The sequence below is a fragment of the Lichenostomus cassidix genome, chromosome 28 (assembly GCF_008360975.1).
Source record: "Lichenostomus cassidix isolate B80296 chromosome 28, HeHo_3.0, whole genome shotgun sequence".
NCBI classification, from domain to species: domain Eukaryota; kingdom Metazoa; phylum Chordata; class Aves; order Passeriformes; family Meliphagidae; genus Lichenostomus; species Lichenostomus cassidix.
The window spans coordinates 6126130-6151586 of NC_139508.1; the positions used below are offsets into that span (position 1 = coordinate 6126130).

At 45.8% G+C, this 25457-nt stretch overlaps 1 protein-coding gene across 9 annotated transcripts in view; it reads right to left on the minus strand.

Annotated features, from left to right (window-relative positions):
• The window catches only part of LOC146426364 (excitatory amino acid transporter 1-like), a 42413-nt gene extending 18778 nt beyond the window's left edge, over positions 1-23635 (minus strand). For 3 of the 9 annotated variants that reach the window (XM_085040816.1, XM_085040809.1, XM_085040805.1), the window contains exons 1-2: positions 18984-19140; positions 5369-5487 (exon numbers count right to left, since the gene is read on the minus strand). The gene's annotated coding sequence lies outside the window, so the exon portion shown is untranslated. Of the gene's footprint in view, positions 1-5368; positions 5488-13881; positions 14008-18983; positions 19141-23218 lie in introns of those variants that run through there. The other 6 variants (XM_085040813.1, XM_085040807.1, XM_085040808.1 and 3 more) reach the window with 4 other exon arrangements.
• Between the last annotated feature and the right edge of the window lie 1822 nt (positions 23636-25457).

The window sequence follows — 25457 nt, forward strand, 5'->3', positions numbered from 1 at the left end:
ATTGAAGAACATCTGTCCTCTTTTTCTTTTGTCTCTGCTAAAGCAGCCAATGTCAGAAAAGCTGGCACCATCCAGTGTGCAGCATCTTCCTGTAAGCATGTTTTAAAAAAAGAAGGTATTAAAATTCTGGTTGAAGGGACAGCGGAGATAGCCACATAGCACTCACAGTGCTGGAGGGCCACATGTGGGCACATCAGGGCAGGTTTGCATCCCCTTCTCACAACTTGTATAATTTTGGCCCCATAAAGTTCTACACTTAGAATGTGAGAGTAAAATACAGCAGAGAAACTTCTTGAAATAGTATCTTAAATGTAATCTTTGAGTAGAGGTTTTGTAAAGACACACAGCCTCCCACATCTTTGTCTATGCCCCTCTCACAGAGAAAATACCAGCTTGTTTAAATGGAGAAGTAGGGAGAGCAGGAGAAGTAAAAAAAGATCTTCAAATGCATCTGGCTGAAGAAAAACCCACATCAGTAAAGAGATGACCTCAGTGTCAGACCAGTCAGAGTTTTAAAAAAACTTTTGTCCAGGCTCATGTATGAAAGGTTTTTAAAGCAATGGACATGAAAGGGAATGAAAGGGGAGATCCCCTTTTCATCATTACTTGTAGTGACAGGCTGCCAACAGAGATTTCAGTTGTAAGGTCCAAAAAGAAACTGTGCAGAATGCTGAGCTCTTCATCTGCTCACAAGTGACAGGAAGAATGATCTGCTTTGTACATAAATGAAAAGCAGTAAACACAGAAAGAAAAACTCTTCATTCCAGTGACTCACAAAGAAACTGGAAAGACCACAGAAAAGCATAGACTGACAGAAAAAAGTACTAGTAATTATGTGGAGACATTGGGGGTAAAAAAAAAAAGAAAATACAGAGCATATTCCATCCCTGAGAGGATCAGTGGCAGATGGGACAGAGTTAATTTTCCTTCTAGTAGTTGGTACAGTGCTGTGTTTGGAATTTAGGGTGAGAGTAATTTCAGACTTTGTCTCCTTATAAAGTGAAAGTGCCAAGACATGAATTGCACTTATGGAAATTATACAGCTTTCATGTTGCCACATTAAATGATTAAAAATATTGAGATTTTTTAGTATTTAGAAACCCATATGCACATCTTATATATTGCTACATCACAACAACAGAAAAAAAAAAGAAATTATTTGGGCAAATTTCAAGTTGCTTGCTGAAGAAATTTTGCATTTAATTCAGATTCTAGGAAAGCTTCTGTGAAACTCTTCAGTGACTTACTTTCTCTGTTGTGCAGGCTCAGCTTCAGAAAACCCAGCCAAGTTTGACTGTTATAAAGTTGTCATTACTGAAATGTTCCTGTATTCAGTTATTCAAACATCAAGAGGCAGGCTCTAAGTATTTCTAAATCGTTTTCATGCGCTGTGAAGTTTTGTACTGTCTGTATTAAGACAGTGTGCATCCACAGGAGCCCATAAGCTAGCTCCTCCCAAGCCATGCATGTGTCAGGCTGTCAGCAGAGGTGAAAGGCAGACTTTCCTCAGAAACGTTCAGATCACAAATCCAGTCTGTCCACTGGGCAGGCAGATAGACTCTCAGTCTACGTGTTCGATGGTGCTGGGGTAGCCCTGCAGAGCCCCATGGGACTGGTGCCTGTCACTGGGCATTGTTGATGCAGTGCAGAGCCCAGTGCTGTGGCAGTAGGAGGCAGGATCTGGGGGGGAGCTGGAGGAGATAGGCTGCATCTGCATATGCAGATCTACGCAGCATGTAGATCTGCAGAGAGGGCACCATTCCACATGGAAAACATCTCCCAAGTTGTCAGGGCAGAGGTGCTGGCCAGAGGCAGCAGTTTGTGTAGTAGTGATGCATTGAGCTTCTGCCAAGGAGAATAGACAGTTCTGCTTCCTGCAGAGAAGCTGTTTGACTGCTTGGAACCAAAGGGGACAACTCGCTGTTCTGTGTGAGCTTCTCATGCCTTAACATGCCTTTATGACAAGAAGAAATACTACATGTAGGGAAATAAATCTCCTTAATACCAATGTGCAGCTCTGCCCTCATTTCAGAGACATGCAACAGCTCTGAGGTCACAGAGCAGCGAGTGCTCTGAGCATGGGGTTAGGCTGCAGAGATCTCTGGCCTGGCTTTGTCCAGGCAATGGTCAGAGTAATGCTGTGGTGGATGAAGAGGAAATATATCTGACTATACATAGTCCAGACAAAACTCAACATCAACCCCCTAATAACAGTTTCTTAGGGCCTGCATCTGATACATAACCCCTGGGACCACAGAACTCCCAGGGCATCCCAGGTGGGACCAGCACCAGAATCCAGAAACTCTGCTGTGCTTGTGCCAGCAGGTTGCGAGAGGTGATCCCTCCCCTCCAAATCAGCTCTGGTGAGGCCACAGCTGGTGTGCTGTGTCCAGGTCTGGGCTTCCTAGTATGGACACATTGAAGAGAGTACACTGAAGGACTGCAGAGATGATGGAGGGACTGGGGCATTTCCCATGAGGAAAAACTGGGAGAGCCGGGACTGCTCAGCCTGGAGAAGGCTTGGGGTGGGTCTTATCAATGTACACTTGTAAGGATGGTGTGAAGAATTCAGTGCCAGACCCTTCTCAGTGTTGCACAGTGACCAGGTGAGAGGTGGCAGACATGAAGTACCAGGAAATTCTTCTTAAGCATCAAGAGAGTCTTTGTTGCTGCAAGATGGACTGAACACTGGGGCAGGTTGCCCAAAGGGGCTAAGGGGGGTCTTCATCCTTGGAGATATTCAAAAGCTCCTTTAATTTAGCCTCAAAAGCTCCTTGTCTGGACACAGTCCTGAGCTACCAACTGTGGCTGATACTGCTTTGGGCAGGGGGATTGGACTAGATGATATTCAAGGGTCCCTGCCAACCTCAGCAATTCTGTGACCTTCCTTCTGCTGATGTGCTGTGAGACAAAGCTTTACAGAACTTCAGACAGCACTGACACATCCTGTCCATGGCAGTGTCCTGGAGCTGATTTACATTTATAATTAGCACAGGGCCATGTCTGGTTCTCCACTCTTCTCACACCTTCTGACCCTTGCAGAGCATGTCTGCACCACACTGAAAGACAAACAAGAAAATGCTGCTTCATTGAATCAGCCAAGTGCCATTTGTGGCTGTTGGACAGCCCATGAGGACCCATGGGGTGTCTCAGCAGAGGAGGAGCCATGGATCAAGTAGATCCACTGTGGGATACTCCTCTGGGAAAGGGGTAGGTCCTGGCCACTGGCAGTACATGGCATTAGAGGGCACTCTTGCCATAGTGTGTGGGATTGGAGAAAGTAATGAAAATTTCAGATGGAGACTGTCTGCTTTCTTGCCCTCTGCTGTGCTCTCTCATGAGGCAGGGCACAGTCAGCCCATGCCTGCTCCCTCTGCCCTCATATGGCACGCTGGCACAGCATTCTGATTACTAATGTGTCCAACAGATATCAACCGAGGATCAAATAATTTGCGCCAAGGGAGGCAAAAATCTCCATGGCCAGCACAGCAGAGGAGAGCTCCAGTCTTCAGAGGGCTCAGGCTCTTGGCTGGGACAGGCCCAGTTGTCAGTACACAGAACAAATGGATGGGAAACAATGAGTAAAATGCAGCTGCTTTACACCGTTGTCCCACTATTGCTAATGTCTGTGTAGAAGAACACAGAAGGAGTTAATCTAATTAGCCAGCTTTACTCCTGGGACTGGCAGAAGTCAGCCAAATTAGAAATGCCCGCCACAAACCCTCTCCCAGGTTCATCAGCCTCCAGGGGTTGGGGGAGGAGAGGCAATATAATCCCAAGACAGCAGTGTTTGGTACAGCATGTACCATCACACCCTGCCATGGGTACGACACATGGCACTCAGTCAAGCCATGCTGCTAAAGGGATGACACTGCAAAAGCATGTCAGTTGTCCCCCTCAACGATGGCTGCCCCAGGCTCCCTCTTCCCTGTGGTAATACATCTCCCTTTTTAGTTTTCATTGCTGAAAGCCAGTCAGACTGTGAAATAATCAGCACACGGAGCACACTGTTTCTCTTGTCTCCAGGGAAACTCTGCTTTATGTTCAACATCAAAACCAGCAAAATTTTCAGTGAGGGAATTCTCCACAGGTAGCAGCACGGAAGCACCCAAAGTGGGAGAAGAAGGAGGAATCTCTGCAGAAGGAAAGGTGTTGGAAAGAGTCATGCACAGTTAGGCAGATATGGAAGGGCAAGGCAAGGGGTCACTGAAAAAACTGTGCCAGTCTTTCTGAGGTGGACTTCTGGTGCTGGGTCACCAAGGGAGAGGAGTTACCTAGCCCATCCTCACATGGTGGGAGGGGAGGCTCAGTGCTTGCAAGGAAGGGACATGTCACTCTGCTCAGTGGTCTGAAAGTTGCTGTTAACAGCTTTCAGGTTCTACTTGCTTTTGGGCAGACCATGGGCACTCCAGAGTGGGAAACTACAGTCCCCCCACTGCCAGCTGAGTAAGACAGGTGCTTTGTGGGGATTGTCTTTGCAAGGATGACAAAGGACGAGTAGATGCCTCCACTCCCACCCGACTTCACCCCATCAGTAGCTCAGTGCCTGTGGTTAGGAGCATTAAATCCAGTCACTGTGCTATTGGCTGGGCTTTTTCTTTCAGTCCTGAGGACCAGGATTTCTATCCTCACAGGGTTCATAGACCCCTCTGGCTGGAGGCATCCTCACGCCTCATGCTATTAAAGCCTTTGCAGCCTGGCCCATTGTTTGCCCTTGAGAAAGGAAGTACAAGCTGAAAGCAGTGCAGCCAAAGAGTCTATGTTGAAAATTTCCATTCACAAGCCCAATTCAGCCTTTTTTGTGTTGCTATAGTAGTCCCTGGAAGGGCTTTCTGCTCACTAAAGTGCTAGGGCATTTTTGTCTCTTGATACCTGGCAGCTAGCTCCCTCACAGACAACTCTTACCACAACAATGGACCCAGGAGGAGAACAGATCTGCTCTGGGCCTAGCCGCTGACTCATCTCTGTGAGAGAGCACCAGCTAAAGGGAGAGGAATCTGCAATAGCAGGAACTTCAGCCCAGCTGAGCTCTACAATGACAAAGTGATGACCAGCTGAGCAATGGGTTTGGGGCCTAAGTCAAATACTGGAAGGACAAGTGCTACTTACCGCAATGCTCCCTACTCATGCCAAGGTCCTGTGGCAAGGCTGTCTCGCTCAAGCTTCCCACCAGGCATTTAACCCCAGCCCAGGACATAGAGTTCCACTTTTAGAGCACCCCCCACTGGGCAGCCCCCTCTCCTAAAGCAGATGAGAGCTATCCCTCCTGCTGTCTCATGCACATGCCCAAGGAAATCTCCTGCCCTGCTTCAGCCCCTGGTACTGGCACCACTCTTATTCATGCATTCAGATTCACTGACAAAACAACTCACCTGGAAGCAGTGCAGGTTGTCAAGCAGAGAGGGCAGCGAGTCTTTTGTCTGGGGGGATTATTCAGAGTTGTTTCGTTCTTTAATTCTTTCAAAGGCAGGAAGCAGGATTTTCTCCCTAGAAAGGTACAGTGTTAGCAGAGACCTCTGAGCAGTACCTCCTGAGAGAGGAAAGGAAGACTGTAATATGCTCAGGAAACATGGCAGTAAGGGGTGGGGGAGTGGCATGTAGGAGGAGACAGAAAAAATCTTTGATGATTGCACCAGACCAGAGCATAGAAAGCACCTGTCGCCAGGAGGTTGCATAGAGCCCATACTGGGTTTCATAGTACCAGTGGGTTTGCACTTTCTTCTGCCTCCTCACACAAGCTTCAAGGAGAGTTAGCAGTAACAGAGAGCAGGGCAGCTGTTAAATGAGTCAGATCTCATCCCCATTCCACTCCTGCCCCTTACAAGGGTTTCTTCCACAACAGAGGCTGCATGCATAAGTCAATCCAGCAACAACTGCTGAGTACTGGACAGGCAGTCCTTCACTGGTCCAGTCTGTGTGCACAGGACCTCTGAGGTTCAGACACACCCCTGTGGTGCGTCCAGATCAGCCTCAGGGATAGACATGTGTCTGTGCCTCAGCCAAACTGCTGCAGTTTCCCTTTAATGTATTAAGCACATCATAAGGAGGAATCAGTTCACTGAGGATGCAAAGGAAATACACTAGCTGTAGAGTCTGTCAGAGAGACAGACTCTGCTTCCAAGGAAGCAGGCAAAACTTCCACTGCTCACTGATTTTTTAAATATTGATTTCTGATGCAATTTCTTAGATAAAAGTCCCACATTTCAAAATTTCAGTCAATGCCCTCATGTCAAAACCACAAGTCAGCTTGCACGTGTGAGCACCACACAGCCTGTGCTGGCCTCTGAATGTGGCAAAGTGAAAAATTACATCCAAAAATCAAGGCACAGTACCAAAGTTACAACACCACCTCTGTTTCTAGCCCTACCAGATATATGACTCACAATGGCCATATCAGTTGTTTACTGGAAGTAGCCTTCTCCTTAATTTAGGTGGCCCTAGTGTGGGGGTTTTGGTGTGTGCTCTGGCATACCAAGGCTGATGTGTTTTGTCTGCAGGTAGAGCTTGTCACAGAATTTGAACTCATCTAGCCAGGAGCAGGTCAAAGCCAAAGCATCATGCTCATCTGACAGAAGACCTTGGAAATTAAATCCCCCCAAACCCTATGTCCCCATCAGCTCTGTAGGAAGAGGAGAACTGGACCTCTTCAGCCCAGGTTACAGAAATCAACTCCCAGCACCACCTGGTTTTTTCAGACTGATCACAGAATTGTTCAAGTTTGAAAAGAACTTTAAAATCACTGAGTGCAGCCATAAATCAGGATGATGATTGACTGGGATGTATAAGCCGTTTGGAATCTGCGTTCTTGACTATCTTTGCCATTCTCCCTTGTTTAAACTTGCTCCATTAGCATAGACACAAGCTATTGCTGCATCAGGAGACAAGGACACACTCTCTGCACCCAATAAATTGCTTAGTCTTCACATGATTCCGTGACTCACGTGGCCCTAATGGTCTTAGTCGCCTACTGAAGGTTCAACAACATCTCTGGTCATTAAATGTCAAGTGGCGACTGGAAATGCAAGTACTGTGCCCTTCAAAGTTTCAGACATCTTTCCAGCAAAACACATATTGGAATGGACTACACAAGAAAGTATTTTTGTTCCAAAATTAATGTTTCTGGTTTTGGAGAATAGGTGTGCTCTGCCTGTACCATGCACCAAAACCCTCCTGCGGAAATGTGGCTGAGAGCAAGTCCAGCCGCAGAAGTAAAGGGAGACAGATTGTGGCAGCCCAACCTGGTACATGTTTGATCTTCTTTGCTACTTCTGCTGGGTTCACAACATTGGCCATTGCTGGGGCAGTCCCAGAGAGAGGACATCTGCTACTCTTCATACCCTTGCTTTTTGTGTAGCTTGGTCAGAAGCTTCTCTTGCAGAAGGGTCCCTGACAGCACTGCTGGCTACTGCTGGGGGCTGGTGGCCTGTAGCAGAGCACTCCTGCCCTGGACAGGTGCATTTCTGATACTGCCCAGAGAGTGGCAGAGCAGTTGCACACTTGGCCACCCCTCAAATGCTGTTCTATTCCCTGATTCCTCCTCAGGCAGCATTAGCCAAACAGTGAATGGTAGTCCTTTCCACCTCCTATGCCTGAAGTTCAGCTTGGCTCCGAAAACCTGTACTAATTCCTACCCTGGCTTTTAATGCCCAGATTAGCACCCATAGGCCTTCTTAAGCTGTAAACTTGCAGCAACAAGTGCCTTAAACCTTCTCCTTTGGCAACTTTTTCCATGTTTCATTTGGACTTGCACCTGTTGCAATTTCCAGACAACTTTGAGTTATTAAATAGGACACAGAGCAGCAGCCTGAAGCTATGGAGGAGGTGAAGAGCTCTGCTCCCTCAGGGTGGAGCTGCCTGATGCCCAGGCAGTCTTTCCAGGGTAGAGCAATCCTTGGGGAACTCCATGGTCAACTAATTCCCCCAAGTCTCTCCTCATTCTATGAGTGCCAGGCACGTCATCATCCACATCACAGGTCTCATGATGCTCTAAGTTTTCAACAGTGGATAAAAAGGAAACTCACAATGTCACCTTGTGAGAGGCAATGAGAAAAGGCATGACAACTTGACCTCATGTCATGGAGTCACCTTGCAGAGGGTGTTCTGATGTTATCCTTGCACAGCTGCTTGAAGATAAAGGATGAGCGGCTTGATGGGAAAGAGCTTGGAATAACTTTCCAAAATCAGCTCCCTGGAAATTTCCTCCACAAAGCACCTTCCAAAATGATTTATGCTAATCCCACAAGTAGACTAACAGTGTTACATAGGGAGAGGGCAGATTGTTTTGCACCCATTCAGTCTTTAAATGCATCCTCAGTCTGTGTCTCTGCCTGATTTGGAAAGAGCCCAGTCCTAAACAACTGAAGTTCTGGGCAAAGGACTCTTGAGACAAATTTTTATACAGGGTTTGTATGTCTAAAGGAGAGGTTTGCAGGTCTAGCAGAACAACTCCATCTTTGTCATCTCTGCTTTTTAAGAAAGACTGATTTCTATCGGATCTTTAAAAAGCAAAGCACCTAAAAATGGCTTAAGGATTGAATCATAATGTAATAAGGAAAATCTCACGTGTGAGTCTCTGTTAGAATGCAGTTACAGCAAACCCAGTTTGAACCTGGAGGAGGCTATGAGGCTGTGGGGCTGGGATACAAAACCCTTAAGGACCATGATGTAGTGGATGGCAAGTAAATGTGGCAGCCCTGCCAGCTGAACATGTGGTGACTGGGAGGATGGATACGGACCATCTATACCTAGACCTGTCCTAGGATATGGATACTTTCTGCTGGAATGTAAAAAGCCACTGGGATATTCCCTGCTGCTAACTGTCGTGGGGAAAGGTGTGATTTCTTTGTGTGTTAAGCAATCCTTCAGCCCTCCCTTCCCTGGATTTTGCAATTCTATAGTCTTGTTCTCCTTGTTACAGTAACCTTAATTTGGGAGTTGGTTTTAATTCTGTCTCCAGCATTACTCACTGGCCCTGGGAACGGAGTCCAATTATGCAGCTGCGACCTTCATTACAAGTTAGCAGACTTTCTGCAAATGAACCTCCTTCATGTTTCACAGAGCTACTCAAATAATGGAATTTCCTTCCTATGGGAAATGCCAATCTTTCAACATCTATTTTTGCCCTATTTTTTAACACGAAGTCAAAATTTCAACTCTTACCACACATGAAGCTCAGGAAAATTCAGAAATATAAAGAAATGTTTTGGTTTGGGTCAGGCAGATGCAAATCTACTCCTACCTGAGCTGTAGTATTTCTTCATGTGAGTCCCTCTCAGAATTTTTTTACCTCGTTTTTTATAGACTGCAGCTCTCATGGTGCTCTGCAGCATCCCCATGTAGCCATGCTGCTATGGTGCACTTTTCTGGATGCAGCATGGAGAGAGAAGCAAGGGCCAAGGAGAACAGGGCCCAGAGAGTTAAAAGAGAAAGAGTATGTGATGCTGTTCTCACTGACAGCACCTGCCAGGACATTTGGTTAGAATTTCTGATGGGACAACAAAACAAAGCGGGCGAATTTTAAAAATTGTATATCAAGTGACAAAAATTATTACCCCCAGATTTTGTCTGGGTGGTTCCAGCTGATGAGTGAGACAAAGTTTTAGTTTTTTTCTGAAGTTTCTGTCATTCTAAAGTGCCCTCATTTTCTTCTTTGCTCTGCTGAGAGTATATGTGACTGAGGCATTGTAGCTATTTTGAATTCCAGTTCGTGCTCCCTGCTTCTTCCAGGTGCACAGGGAACTTGTGCTGAGCACTCTTAGGAGGAGTTCTGCTTTGGGAGTTTGTGTGACTTGTTATGTACTTTTTCTTTTTCTTTTTTTTTTTTTTTTTTTAGCAATCCCTGTAAATCACTGTACAGGCACAGCCAGTGCAAACTGCAGATTTCTACAATGGTTTTTAAATTTATTTTCTTCCTTTCCATCCAGAGAAAGCTGCATCTCTCCTTCCTTCCCACCTCTGCTCTGCCTCTTGCAGCCTGTGGTTGGCTGTGCTTTCTACTGCATAATTGGCCTCCCTGGTTCTCAGGCTCCCAGGTTTAGCAGCTCTTTCCTCTGCACTGTTGCAGTTTCTGTGCACAGTGGAGTTTCAGTGCAGATGCCAACAGTCATCAGCTGCCTGGCTGAATAACAGCACAGAGTTTGTGTCCTTTGTCATAGTGGCTGGAAAATCACTTTCTGCTTCTGCAGTAGATCAGTCATAAATGGAAAGTACCAGAGCTGCCTTCTCTATGTGTTATTGGCATTTTAACTATTACACAACTATTTACACCTACATGAGATTCTTTTTTGCACTAGGCAGTTTTCTTGCATTCAGTCATAAAGTTCAGACAGCTGAATTCTACATATGCCCAATTGCTCTGGCTGGTCTACAGAGAGACGTGCAATGCAACCTCACAAGTAATTCACAGTAGTTAGAAGCATTTCTCAGAGCCCATCTTTGTACATCCTTTGAAGCACTAGGAAATACATTTCCCAGAATGACAGGTGGCATGACTCCCATGGATTGCCCTTACAAATATATTATTTCTTCTTGAAACTCAGGCAAAATCTTCCAATAAGAGAATGTCCTGCTATGGAGAAGGACAGACTTTAATACAGCACAAGGTAGATGTGCCTTGCCACAGAGGTGGAAGAAAGCAGTGTAAATATGAAGACTAGGCCATTCCCTGTCCCTTTCTCCAGACCCTTATTTCTGAAAACTGCTTTCTGCCCAGGAAGAGGCATTTCAGGCTGCCATGTTAGCTGAATTCCCATAACAGAGTGACATGAATGCCATCTGACTTTATCCCTTCATCTCCTGCCCTGTCTGATCTTACTCCATTCCTTCTGAGTCACGCTTTCAAAAAATGAGGATCAAACCTTAGGTGTTTTTTTCCATGGTCCAGGGTATTGTTCAGGTTGGAAAAGCCTGCTGAGATCATCGAGTTCAACCATTCCCCCAGCATTGCGAAACCCACCACTAACTCATGTCCCCAAATGCCACATCCCCATAGCCTTTAAATCCCTGCAGGGATGGGGACTCCATCACTGTCCTGGGCAGCTGTGCCAGGGCAGGACAGCCCTTTTGGTGAAGAAATTTTTCCAGTCTAAACCTTGTCTGGTGCAACTTGAGGCTATTTCCTCTTGTCCTGTCCCTTGTTCCCTGGACCCCAACCTGGATCCACTTTCCTGTCAGTACAGAGTAATAAGATCACCCTGAGCCTCCTTTTCTCCAGGCTGAACCCCCCAGCTCCCTCAGCTGCTCCTCATCAGATTTGTGCTCCAACTCTCCCCAGATCTGTTGCCTTTCTCTGGACATGTTCCAGCCCCTCAATGCCTTTCTTGGGGTGAAGGCCCAAATACTGACCCCAGGATTTGAGGAGGGGCCTCACTATTGTCCAGCACAGGGGGATGGTCACTGCCCTGGCCCTGCTGGCCACATTATGGCTGGTACAGGCCAGGTGACACTGGCCTTCTTGGCTACCTGGGCACACCTGGGCTCATGTTCAGCTACTGTTGACCAGCATTCCCAGGCCTTTCTCTGCTGGCAGCTTTCCAGCCACAAAACCTGGAGTGTTCCATATGGTTCTTGTGGCCCAAGGGCAGGGCCCGGCCATTTGCCTTGTTGAACCTCACACCATTGGCCTTGGCCCATTGATCTGGCCTGTCCTGAGTATTCCTGCCCTCCAGCAGATCAACATCCCACCCCGCTTGGTGTTATCTGTGAACAGATTGAGGGTCAGTTGACCCACTCATCCAGATCATTGATGGAAATCTTAAACAGGACTGGCCCCAAAACTGAGCCCTGGGGAACACCACTGGTCCCAGATGGATGTGACTCCATTCACCAGCACTCTTTTGGTTCAGATGCCCAGACAGTTTTTACCCATCAAAGAGCACACGTGTCCAAGCCATAAGCAAACAGTTTCTCTAGAATACAGTGGGAAATAGTGTCAAAAGCTTTGCTAAGGTTGAGGTGTACAACATGCACAGCCTTTCCCTCCTCCACTAAGCAGGTCATCTTGTCATAGAAGATGAAGTTGGTCAAGCAGGACCTGCCTTTCATAAACCTGCCCTGGCTAAGACTGTGGTTGTCCTACACATGCCATGTGACAGTTTAAGATGATCTGATTCATGACCTTCTCTGACACTGACAGGCCTGTACTTCCCTGGATCCTCCTTCCAATACTTCTTATAGGCGTGCCTCACATTTGCTGACTTCCAGTCACCTGGGACCTCTCTGGTTGACCAGGACTAAACATGTGAGACCGTGGCTTGGTGAGCTCTTTTGCCACCTCCTGCAGTATCCTTGGACTTGTGCTGGTCTAAGTGGCATAGCAGGTCACTGGCCATTCCCTCCTGGATTATAGGGTCTTCATTCTGCTCCCCATCTCTGTCTTCCTGTTCAGGGGACTGGGTACCCTGAGGACAACTGTTCATGCTATTAAAGACTGAGGCAAAGAAGGCATTAAGTACTTCAGCCTTTTCCTCATCCTTTGTGGCGATGTTTCTCCCCACTTCCAATAAGGAATGGAGATTCTCCTTGACCTTCCTTCTATTGCTGATGTATCTATAGAAACACTTTTTGTTATCTCTTGCAGCAGTGGCCAGATTAATTTTGAGCTGGGCTTTGGCCCTTCTAACTTTTTCCCTGAATAGCCTCCCAATACCCTCATAGTCCTCCTGAGTTCCCTGCCCCTTTTCCAAGAGGTGAGTAATACTCTTTTCCTCCCTGAGTTCCAGCCAAATTTCTCTGTTCAGCCAGGCTGGTCTCTTTCCCTGCTGGCTCGTATTTCGGCACATGGGGACAGCCTGTTCTTGTGCCTTGAAGATTTCCTTCTTGCAGAATGTCCAGCCTTCCTGGACCCCTTTGCCTTTCAGGGCTGCTTCCCAAGGGACTCTCAGTCAGTCTCCTAAAGAGGCTGAAGTCTCCTCTCCACAAGTCCAAGGTGGCAGTTCTGCTGCTCCCCTTCCTTATTTCTCCAATATCAAAAACTCTGTCACTTCATTATTGCCGTGTCCAGATGGCCTCAGCTGTCACATCACCCACCAGTCCTTCTCTGCTCACAAACAGCAAGTCCAGCAGGGCAGCTTCCCTAGTTGTCTCATTTACCAGCTGTGCCAGGCAGTTCTCTTCCACACATTCCAGGAACCTCCTAGACTGTTTTCTCTCCGCTGTGTTGTATTTCCAGCAGACCCATGGTAAGTTGAAGTAAGTTGAACAAGAACAAGGACTAGTGATTGTGGGGATTTTTCCAGCTGCTTATAGAATGTTTTATATGCCTCTTCTTCCTTGTTGGTCAGTCTATAACAGTCATTGGCATTCCCCCTTAACCATAAACATAAGCATTCAACGTTATCATTGTGATACGTTTATCAGCCTGAAATGCACAGCAGAATGCACACTGAAATGCACACGTGATATAGGGCTACGGCACTTTTATAAATTTAGCATATTAGCATAATTGACAAGAATCCCCAGTTTGAAGTACAGTTAATGAAGTAATGCCTCTTTGGTTCAGCCTCCTACTGAAGCCTCCCTGCTTGGTTCTAGCCCCACACTGTTTATGTCGACCTACATAGGAAAGCAGAATGGCCTTGGTTCACTGAAGAAGTAAGACTAGAATAGGATTCCAGGAATATGTTTGTCTTGTCAGAGTACTGGAAAAAGTACTGAAGTAAACTAAGAAACTATGTAACTACATAATACAATAATAGTCTACAAAGGTACAAATAGATGAAAAATATATAATAAGCAAAAATCTTGTGGCTTCAATTGCCATCATTAAGCTTGAGGCAGTCAAAACACTCCCTCACACACAGGGTTACCCCAACACCTCCCCTTCCTTGCCTGAGAAGTCTACAGCCACCCATTGCAGCACTCCAGTCATTTGAGTTATCCCACCATGTCTCTGTGACGGCAGCTATGTTGTAGTTTTCCAGCCGCACAATGGCTTCTGGCTCCTCATGTTTGTTGTCCATGCTGTCCATTGGTGTAGGTGCACTTCAGTTGGTCTGTTGATCACACTACCTTTTTGGAGAGAGAAGCCCTAATTTCTATATGACCATTCTCAGATGATTCCATGGTTTCTAACCCATCAATAGCCCTTGTTTCTTTGCTGCTACATCTATCTCCATCCCTTCCCAACCATGGAGACTGAAGGACCTCATCAGCACACCATCTCTCAAACACTGGCACACTGCCCCCAGGCTTGTCTCTAGTGAGCCGGGGTTATTCACCTTTGTAATTTTTCTCACTTTGTCTTTTCACTGCTCTGTTCCCTCCTCAGCAACACTTTCCTGCTGCTCTTTCCCTAACTCCCTAGCCTCCCTGCCACCACAGGTTGGTGATGACGTCATAACAAAGAATGGTTAGGGAGAAGGGAATCCCACCCAAGAAGAAGAGTTGGGTTCTTAGGAAGAGAAGGTTATTGGATTGGAAGCAGACACTCTGGAACAGTTTTTGGCTTGACTGATGTTACAAGGTTCCTGGTAACTCACAAACCTTCAGTACAGAGTGATGTTATCCCATAGAAAGCCATGGTAGTAGGAAGGCCAAACCTGGAAGAGCAGATGTGTTGAGAGGAGCTATGTTTACATTGCACTATATTGTTTGAATGCATTTTTTATGTTGCCAAACAATTAAAAAAAATCCCAAACAATCCTTGGCAGCAGCAGCAACAGTCTTCTGAACACTAGTGGACACAATTATTATTTGTTCTGACCGTGGTTTGTTTCTGTGGCTAAGACTCTGCAATACAGCATATTCATGTATACCCTGTTCCATGTCAATAACATAAAATGTCTGAACTGCCAATTAATTATTTAAGAGGAATGGCTTGCAACAACAGCACATGACTTTCATTTGGGCTTCCTCTATTAATAAGTTGTACAAACTGAAGGATGTCACAAAGCCTTTCTGTTGCTTCAAGTAGCTTGGTCTGATACTGCTATGGGCTAAGTCTGCTTTCTCTGAGCTGGGAAAACAGGATGGAAATGCTTCACTTCTGCTGCTTTGATTATGTATTTGTACAAATTTAACTTGGCCCATTTTCTTTTGCATTCTCCATATAGTATTACCATTGGCATTGTGCTCTTCTCCAACAGCACCCGATGCTATGTATTTGTGTATGTATTACAAGGACAAAAGGGACCAAGTGTGATCATCTAATCTGACCTCCTTTTTCAGAACAGGAATAGCCCTGTGTTAATTAATTTTCTTTTAAGTAGAATATACTATTTTAAAAAAAATTTGGAACCTGCATTACTCTCTTCTGGTGGTCATTAATTCACCACAGTTTCGGGCAAATTATATAAGCTTGGGTCTGCCTGACCCTGGAAACGATGCATAAGCACTAGGAAGAAGCAGTCAGCTGCTGCTGTAGAGGAGCTGCACTGAATGTACTAATGCTAATGGTAATGCTGACATTGACACATCAAGAGACTGTAGCTTAATTGCCATGGATAAGCAAACACTTGTGCATACACCACTTGCAGGCAGTGTTAGAGGCTAAAATTTAAATGAGGTCTGTGGTATGAAAGTCTTAGTCAAGGTGGATGATCCTGCAGCTGTCCCTGGGACAGCAGCACCTCCAAGTTTTTTTCAATTGTCCCCTCAAATCATCACTTCCCTCAGCATAGATTCATATGGTTCCTCTTCCTCTCCTCCCAAGTGAGTTCTTAAACTACATACTGAAGGTTTACACTGATTTCTGGGGTCTGATTTTGCAATTTGCTTTCCATTGGGAGTCTACCTTGTTATTCAATCGCTTTCTGGAAGGAGAAGAATTAAAAACCACAAATCTTCAGAGAATGCAGACTGCTCTAGCGGAAATCTACACCACTGGCTTTCCTTCACTGAATTGCAGAATATCCTAAAACCATTTGCTTTCAACCATTCCTCATGGACTTTGTATTTCATTCTCTCAAGTTCTCTCTAGAAAAAGCACACTCTACCTCTCTCTTCTTCAGAGACTTTATTCCACTCTTTTAATGAAACTCTTCTGTCATGTTTCTTAGGCTCCTAATTTTGACAAAATTTCTATTCACCTTGGGGTAGAGCCCTGCTGTAAGACCCTTAAGTGGGGAACTCAACGGTTCCCAGATCCAGCAGGAATCTCCAGATCTTCCCCACTCTGGAGCATCTCCTGGAAGCTGTATCAGAAAGATACAGGATCTCCTCTTTCAGACTGCAGGTGACACCACATGCATCTCTGTCGTCAAATGGTATCTTATACTAAAGGCATATGTAGCTATCTGCCTATCTTTGTATCTTGTCCAGTCAGCAAGATTTCTGCCAGATCACTCTTTTATAGATGTTAATATATTAATGCAGTCTGAAGTCAATAAACCAGCTTTCAAACTAACAGTTGAACAGGTTGAGCTTTATAAGCTTTGCCCTTTCTTCTACATCTTTGAAGTATTACAGGGGGAAGCATGGCCTTCTCTTCAAACAGTTCTCTAGAGCTGGTGTCTCAGGGATCGGTTTGCCCCCTTTGCTACAGAAGGGTTTGTTGACCACACTTCACCCACTGAAACTTCACAGATCTGGTTCCTGGTTCTCCCTGGTCCACACAGGCAGCATGTACAGGCAGCATGTACAGGCAGCATGTACAGACAGCACTGGGCTGTGATTTGGAAGGTCTCCATACATGGGAAGGGTGCTCCAAGTTGCTGTGTGCCAGCACACAGCACAGTCATGTATAGGCAGTCACACCATATGGGGTCACTCCTGCCTCCGACCAAGCATCCTTTCCAAATTCCCAGACAGGGTGTTTTCTCCCCATACCCTATCATGGGTCATAAAGCAGATGAGTCATGAGGTGGCCCCAGATGCCTGTAGGTGTCAGGCTGAGCTCAGGCAGGCATGTGGGGCTCAAGTCCTTTCTCAGAAAAGCTTGGAGTAGTGCTGTGCTGGCTGCCTGCTGTCAACACAGGCAACACAAGCTATCTCACAGCTCATTACAGAAACTGAGCCAAAGGGAAGGCACGTTCCCAGCTTATCAGGCCACCTCCTCTGTGAGCTCTCTGATCTACTTTTCCAGTGATTGTTCCTGACCTAGGAGAAGCCCCTGAGAAATCTCACTGTTCATAGCCTGCAGCTAAACAGGCATTTGCAAGCAGCCATGGTGGGGAGCCAGCAGCATGGCACACAAAGTCTGATTAACCAGATGGAAAATTCCACTCCTCTTCATCAGAGCACATCATGCTGAAGAACTTGGGAAGTAAACCAGCTGTGTGTTTATCTGCTTGCCAGGCTGCTGCTCTGCTTTGGTCCCATGAATTTTGTACATTTGCCAGGATACTTGCACTATCTGCTCAGCCCTCTTTTAGCACTGTGATAAGAAGTACCTCTGGAACAGCATCCTGCATACTTTGCTCTGCTTTGAAATATTTTTTTAGCAGTGCTGACAGTCAATGCAGAGCAACATGAAGGGTGAGGCTCCAGCATGGGGACCAACAGAACCAACCTCTCCTTCAGCTCTGGGCCATGCTGAACACAAGAAACCCTGATGCTTGCACTCCTTGCACCTCTGCTGAGTGATCAACCCTGGACATCTTCTCCTCACCCCAGGTTAACTCAAACCCTGCTACCTCGTGTAAAATTGGTCAAACTTACAGACTCTTCTTACTTAAAGACATGAATTAGAACGTAACTAATGAGTGCCTTTCAGGAATTCTGGCCGACAGTCTGAAAGCCTTTGTGTGCTCCCAGCAACCGTCACTTTGACTTATTTGCCTTTCTTCCCGTGCTTTCCCACACACAAACACACTCTTACACCCCTGATCTGCAGCTGTGCTCACAGCGGGTTCATTTAGTTCCCTGTGAAGAGGTGAGAAAAGCATGCGAGTGTTTGGGTGGAAATGCCTTGTGCTGCAATGTCACTCAGGTCACAACTGTACAGCCAGTGCTAACCAGAGGGAATAAATCCCATGGGAATTACACAGCTGTAAATCCTGAAAACAATGCCTCACACTTTGAACGTACTATTGCTGGTTCCCTTGCAATACTATGCAGTGAAATGGTACAAAACCAGCAAATAAAGAATTCATTACTAAATATATAAAATTATTAATTCTCTACCCTCTAAGACTCCTATACCATGGAGTGTCTCACTTGCTAATGGCCACAAAGCACCTGCTGCCTCTGATCACGGCATGGAAGAGGAAATGCAGAGGAAGTGGCTCCACAAACAATCCCAATCCTGCCAGTGGAGGGGGAGGCCAGTCGTCCACCTTGTAGCAGAAACATGCTAAGAAACTGGCAAGAAGGGGAACAATGTACAGGAAAGAAGTGTTCTTTGAGAGATTTTACTTAAGTACGCAGTAACAAGGTAATTTAGTAAGGCTTCAATTCCATTATATGCATTGCTTGGATGACTTTTTATATGCATATATGTTTCATCCACATATTTAAACCTTTGTCTCAAAAACCAGTTGACGGGGAAGGTCTGTTAGCACTTTCAAGGTCAGATAATTTAAAATATAGTGTCAGAAAAGAGAATGAAATTTAAAGAAATGGTGCTTGCTCAGTCCAACCAATCAGGCACCTAATACAAAAAAATTACATATTGAGTTCTGGTTAAAATGCATATTTTGCACAGCTGTCAGAGCAAATGTAAAAGACTGATGGAAAGCAGTGACATAGCCAGTATACTGCCTCAGGCAGTTCAGCTCCTTTACAGCCCAAGAGCAAAGCTGCTTCTTGAAGGTCAGAAGTATATGAACACCTGTTCACAAAACCTGGATTCGCATAAAATCAGTAAGGGCAAATTATATTAGTGGTATCCCATACCCTCATCCCCTCTTCCTGTCATGGTGGGAAATGCACTAAATCTCTGAAAACCATAAATAAGAAAGAGTATTTCTGATCTTTTAAAGTCCCTTAACATCTTTAATGCTTCCGTGGATCGGGAATCCTGCTGACATTTGGGATCTCCTGTATGACTAACAAAGTCTTCATGCAAAATTGAGCAGAGTATTACCTTTACAGGGTGCTTACCATACCTTCACACTGTAGACCTGGAGTATAGCCTGTGGAGGGCTCAAGGGTGAAGGGGAAGCTCAGACTGACTCAGGAACCAAGCTCTGCCTGCTCAGGTCAAATGACAGGCTCTGCCCACTTCCAACTGCACCATAACACCAGGCACTGAGCTTTTGAAAATGGAAATAAATCCTTTGGAGAGGAGGGGTTAGCCACAAGCGTCACATCCACAGTTCATTCCTTATTCCTTCTTGTGCCCGTGACTTCTGCTGGCCTCCATGAGTGAGGCTCCATTCCACTCCTTAGTACGTGGCCACTGCCCAGAGCCAGGGGGCATCAGGGTCAGGACAGGCTGCAGACAGCAGAGTCCAGGTTATCCCCCAGTGCTGTATGAAGAGTGCCACTGCAGGAGCAGGCACTCACAGGGCTCAGGGAAATGCTGGGCAGTGGCATCTGCGGGCAGCAGAGGCTGCAGCAGCAGGACACAAAAAAGAGCTAGGAGGCCTGAAGTCAGGTTTTGCAATGCTGATGGCTGAGGTGGACAGAGTCTGCCCTGGGGACAACATGGACTACCACTGATAATCTGCCATCTCCTGGGAACAAAGAACCATTTGTGAAGTCAAAACACGGGAAGCCCTTCTCAGAGCACACACTCATATGCTGGAGTCCCTGGGAAAGGCCAAATGAGCTCTGTCCCAAGCCTCAAACACTCCAATTGTAACTTGCAACATGAGGATGGTGTCCATTCTGTGCTTGCTACCGTGTCTGCTGGCCCAGGCTGATCCAGAAGCAGAGCTGCTCACCATGCGGCTGCTCCTGCATGGTGCTTTGTGACATCCTTTGGATGCTCCGCCTTACTAGAAATGCCCTTACAGACAAGTGTGGTGCTTATGTATCCCATACACCAAAGTATGGGGGCATTGATTATTTTTAGTTCAAGAGACTGATCACGTGCTGTGGCACCACAAGGGCCTCACTGAAGGCATTGGTCCAAGTCTCCTGTAAAGCTCTTGCTGTGTGGCACAGCTCTTGCTGTGTCATCAGTGGAGACAGACAACACATCTCATCTCCAGTCAAGTGTCCTGCAAAAAGGTATAAATGTGTGCAGCAACGCGGTATCACGATTCGCAAACGGCCACCCCATGCCGCAAGGTGGAGGGGGCCTCCCATGGCCAGAACACGCAAGGCAGACACGTGGCTGTAGCAGGCAGTGGAGCTGCGGGGGACGCAAGACTCCGTGAAGGTGAAGCGATGGAAGAAATGCAGGATCACCATCTGAAGTTTCCAGGGATTTATTAGGGTCCACAGTTGAGGGTCAGAGGAGGGTGGAGAGGGGTGGATAGGCAGGGGAGGATTCGGGGTGCTGGAAAGCCAAGATGGTGAACCCTGAGTTCCGCTCTCTCAGCAGGTTATCAGGAGAGGGAACAGAGGCGTGGTTACTCAGAAGAGCCAACTAGGGGAAGCCAGAGGGGAGCAGCCAGGGAGAAGAAAGGGGTAAACCAATAAGATTACAGCATGGGATGGTACAGGTTTCTGCTAGGGAGAAGTCTCTAGAACAGCATAAGCACACTACAGCAAATGTGGGCTCTGCAGCCAACAGCTGCAGGACAACTCCCACGCACAGCATCACAGGATGCTGCACCCATCAATGCTTTTCAGAAAATGCTCTGTTTCTCACTGAGTAAGAATTATCATTTCCATTTCTACAGTGAATGATCACCTAGAAAAAAGCAATAATAGTCTAAGATGCCAGCACTCCTTCAACAGAGAAACCTGTGTTGTAATATGCCTTCAAGAAACAGCTTTAGAAATATCTGAGTTCTTATGGTTTTGTTCATAGGCAGTTACAAATCAACTTCTTACAAAGCAAAGTTTGGAAGTGTTCATTCACTCTGCAATGAATGTATTCACAAGAGCTGTGGAAGATGGATTCGGGTCACTGCTCCATCTTGGCAGTGTTGATACCCTTGGTGTATGGGTGTAATCTACCTAATAGCTATTCCAAGTAGTGAATAACTCGGCACATTTTGAGTCCAGTCCAGTTTGTGTAGACACTGTAAGGTAAAGAAGAATCACAAGAGAAAACTGAGGCATGGCTGGCAAATGCCTGAAAGACACAGGACTGATTCAGCAACACTGACCAAGCACAATGAACAAACACAAGCAGAGGTTTGTACACTATGAAATTACTTATTGGGGAGGCCACTGACACCATTCCAGTTTGACTGAACAATGGAAACTTCTTCTGTCTTTCCTCATGGGTGGTGTTTTCCAACTCTTGTGTTCTCTTGACCCTCCAGTTGTTTCACATCTTTTCTGAAGTCTGTAGCATCCAAAAGGGGAGGCAGAACTCAAAGCAAAGCCTTTTAGGAGTGGTGATTAGAGCAAAAAAACTGCTTAATTTGCTTACTTTGGCAGCATATCAGATCTCTTTAAGATACTTCTTTTGCAGTAGTGCCTCTTATAGACCACAGTCACAATTGTGTAAACTAGCAAGACTCAGGAATCTGCTAATTCTCAAAATTTCCTGCAGTTCTCTCAGCAGGACAAGTAAAGAAAACTTTTTTTGTGTGTCTATTATACACTCCTTTGTCCGACTTCAACTACACTTTTTATCACAGAAGCACCAAGAAAAATAAGGATGTGAAGGGCAGGTAGAGTGAATTTGCTGTAATTCTGGAGAAGTCGTGAGAGATCACCTGTCTTAATTGTGACAGGAAAGATGGTTGCTAATGTCTTTACAAACAACTCAATGGGTGAGGGCCTTTAGGAGAAATGGTGTTAAGGTTTTTGAAATGGGTCTTAATGCCAATCTCAAACTGCCCAAGTTTGTTACAGAACCCAGAGAGTTTGACTCAACTTGAACTCCTGAACTTCAGGGTAACAGGAGAAATGGGTTGGCTCAAGTCTATTGCAGAACACAGATACACAGACCTTCTGAACTTTGGAGGAAAATTACATGTTCAAGGGAGAGTAAGTGGTAGGCAAGTTTGGGAAGGCTGTATCTTCCTGGTGTCTCAGCCAATGGGGAAAGGAAGAGGGCAAGGCAACATGTGGCCTGGACTTTAGGATAAAAGGAGGCTGTGCCCTCTGAAACCTCGAGAGAGAAAACCCCACGGGTGTGTGCCCCAGTGGACTCTCTCCCTTTATTCAAATAAAGTTGCAGCACTCCTCTATTTCCTTTGTGGACATTGGCTTTTCATAGTGTGATTTTACACACAATTGCTTCTCTGCTAATTTGGAGGAACCAGTTTCCACAGACCCGACTGTGGGTGAAAGCCAATGAGGCAATTTGCCACACATTACTCTGCACTTTTCATAGCCTGCCTTCACTATTATGGCCATAACGTTTGCAGCCTTCCTACCTCCATCAGGATCACACTATTAACAAGGAAGGGATGGCTCAGTCATTCAGCAGTTTTGTACTTCTAATTATTTTAGGTCAGTGAGGTACAAGGCAGGCAGCAATGCTGCTTTGCAAAGAACAGTACCTAAGGAAGGTCCATCACTGCCCTGCATCTTACACACCTAATTTTCCACTTGAAACATTTCCTTTCTGGCTCTAGAGATAAACAATTACCAGAAGCATGGGCCAGCTGTCATAAACACACATGTGGTTCTGATCTGCTTGGAACCTGATGGACCTCATCAGCAGAATCGCAACAATAATTTGAATAATTTCTGTAGAAGATGCTCAGTTCTACTGCTTTAAAACAAGAAAGGTTTGACTACTGGAGACCGATCCTGGATTTGTACAGTGTTGTTGTAATGTCATTTTGCAAAGCTGAGGAACAAGGCTGATAGTACATTTTGACTGTGTTTACATCAAACTTTAAAAGTCCTGAAAGCTTTTTTTATTAAAAAAGACCAGCAAAATGTATTCCCTTTGGGTTTTGTTTACATCAAAATTCATGTTCTCATATTTCAGGAAACTCTTTTTGTTGTACAGAGACAGTTGCCTCATCTGCATAAATCTCACATCTGAAAACTTCTGTTGTCCACCCTAGCACTTTCTCATTTCTAGTTTGCACACAAGCACTTAGCTTGGAAAAAGGGTGATTCATCTTCCTTTAATCTGAGATGGCACCCAGCAAACATGACGCAGAAGGAAACAGATTTGGATAAACAGGTAGGATCATTCATGTCCAGCATGGGAATTAGCACCCCCATCTATGTGTGGTAATGGGAACAAGGAGTGCTGCTGCGATGGGCACTGATATACAAAGCATGCAACAATGTGGGTATTCGTGATACTTACTGAACTGCAGAGATCAGGGCACTTTTGCTAGAGAACAGTCTTTGTGGTTACAAACACTCCCCCCACTCTGAGTCCCAGATAGGAATGCAAAAAGCTGGGCTGTCCAACCCTGTAGCTCCTGCTCTAGGGAAGCCTATTCCACCTTTTAGATCTCCTGGAAGCTTCAGTGGAGCGAAGGGGCTCTTTGGTGCTCAGGGGATTCTCTGCAATGACCCCTTTGCTTACAGTGGCAGACCCCTCTTCAAGGGCAAATTGCAGAGGATTGTCCAGTTCAACTCCCTGTAACGTGCTGTCTTCTGGCAGAGGTGCCAAATGCAGTGTAGCTGGTTCCTTAAGTTTGCACTGACCAGTACAGGAGAACAGGGTATAAACTGGCCAGGAATATTTAGTGCCATCTACCCTGGGTGGTCCAAGGTGCCTACATTATTCCAGGTGGCATGTTGCTGCTATGTCTCTGCTTGGCCCCAGGGTAAAGTTTTAGGGGTGGGGAGCTGGAGCTGGTCCCAACTTGTCAGTGAGGTCGGTGGTGTTGCTTGTCTGTGTCACTCCAAGAATTTCATTCCTGATCATATTCCTTTCCTGTACAGCTCTGATATGCTGATATTCCCCCATTGCATCCCCAGCATGACATCTCTCGGACAGTGCCTCCTATAATCTTCCTGAAGGTAAGATTTGCTGGTGTAAGTGGTGGCGGAAGCAGTGTCAAGGTAGACTTCTGAAAAGTTATCTGAGCTCTCTGCACTTGCCTTCTCCACTGGCCATAATGAACATTGATTTGAGAAATGAGGGCAGGCATGCTGCCATTGTGGTACCTTGGGATCTTCCTCCACACCCTGACCTCAGCATTTCCAGCACCCTGACTCTTCATGCTCCCTAGCATGAGAGCTTGTGCCTAGCCTGTCCCCTTTGGCTGAGCAGAAAGTTGCTGTCTTCATGCCTAATGACCCTCCAGAGGCTAAGCTCACCATGGTGTTAACAAGGGAGGAGTGTGTTTGAATTCATACTAGAAAGTTAGAAACACATGGGAAGCCTGTGCTGAATTGCAGCTGCTCGGGGAAGGTCCTGAGAGGGGTCAGCGTTGTTCTAGTTCATAGCTAACACAGGTCTAGTGCCTTGGTTGACAAAGATGTAGTGTCCTGCTCAGCATGGCCAGAGAACCAAACACTGCTCCTGAGATGGAACCATAGCTGAATATGCAGATCCCATCCTTAGCCAGATGCCTTTGTCTGTGAGCCTCATGCTCTGCTTGCTTCAGATGTTTCTCTGACATCTCAAGTCTAGGAAGGTGCCATTTAGAATAAAGGATGGAATTCAATACTCAGTGATTTCCCAAGAAAATATTCTAACTACCCAATCACAAACTTGTCATGGCAAAAGTCACGCTGGATAACCCCAACTAGCAACAGCCTTTGGGACAGACACAGATAATGAGACACATGAGAACCAACCCACAAAACTTTTATTTCCTCCTTAATATGCACCACAATTTTAAATGTCCACAGTGTGTAATTCTAATTTTCCAAATTGTTGTTGATGGTGTTTTTCAAGTACGAGATTGAAGCTAAGACAGGCCTCAACTGCTTTTGCTATGTTCCAGGCTGCTGAAGGATCTTTAAAAACATAATGAAGGTAAACACTGAAGAGACCCAAGGTATTGATTGTTTGCAGGTGTATCAGCAAACCTCTCTGTTAAATAATTTCTCTGTAAGTTATTCTCCTGCTGCACAATCTGTGCAGACCTGAACCTATGCATGACCTTGCCTCAGACTCCACTTGCCATCGGGCTTCCTGCCTCTCCCAAGTTGCTGAACCTCCAGGTGAAGGTTGGGGGGCAACATCCCTTCTACTGTCAGCAAAGAGCAAGTCTGAGACCACCTGATGGAACTGAATAGGCACAAATCTATGGAATCTGATTATAGGTATCCCAGGGTGCTGAGGGAACTGGTTGATGTAGTTGCCAAGCCACTCTCTATCCTGTTTGAAAAGCCATGGTGGTCAGGCAAAGAGCCAGGTGACTGGAAAAAGGTAGACATCAATCCTATTTTTTAAAATTTAATTTTTTTTATTTTATTTTTCCCCTCCCATGAGAGAGTAACAAAAGTGTCGGGTTTTGACCCTGACTAAACGCTGACACTCTGGCTCTCTCCTGATGCACATGTGCAGGAGAGGGGAAAAGAAAAAAAAAAAACCCGTAAAAACACACACCAATCTCATCAGTTAAGTGAGATAGGACACTGGT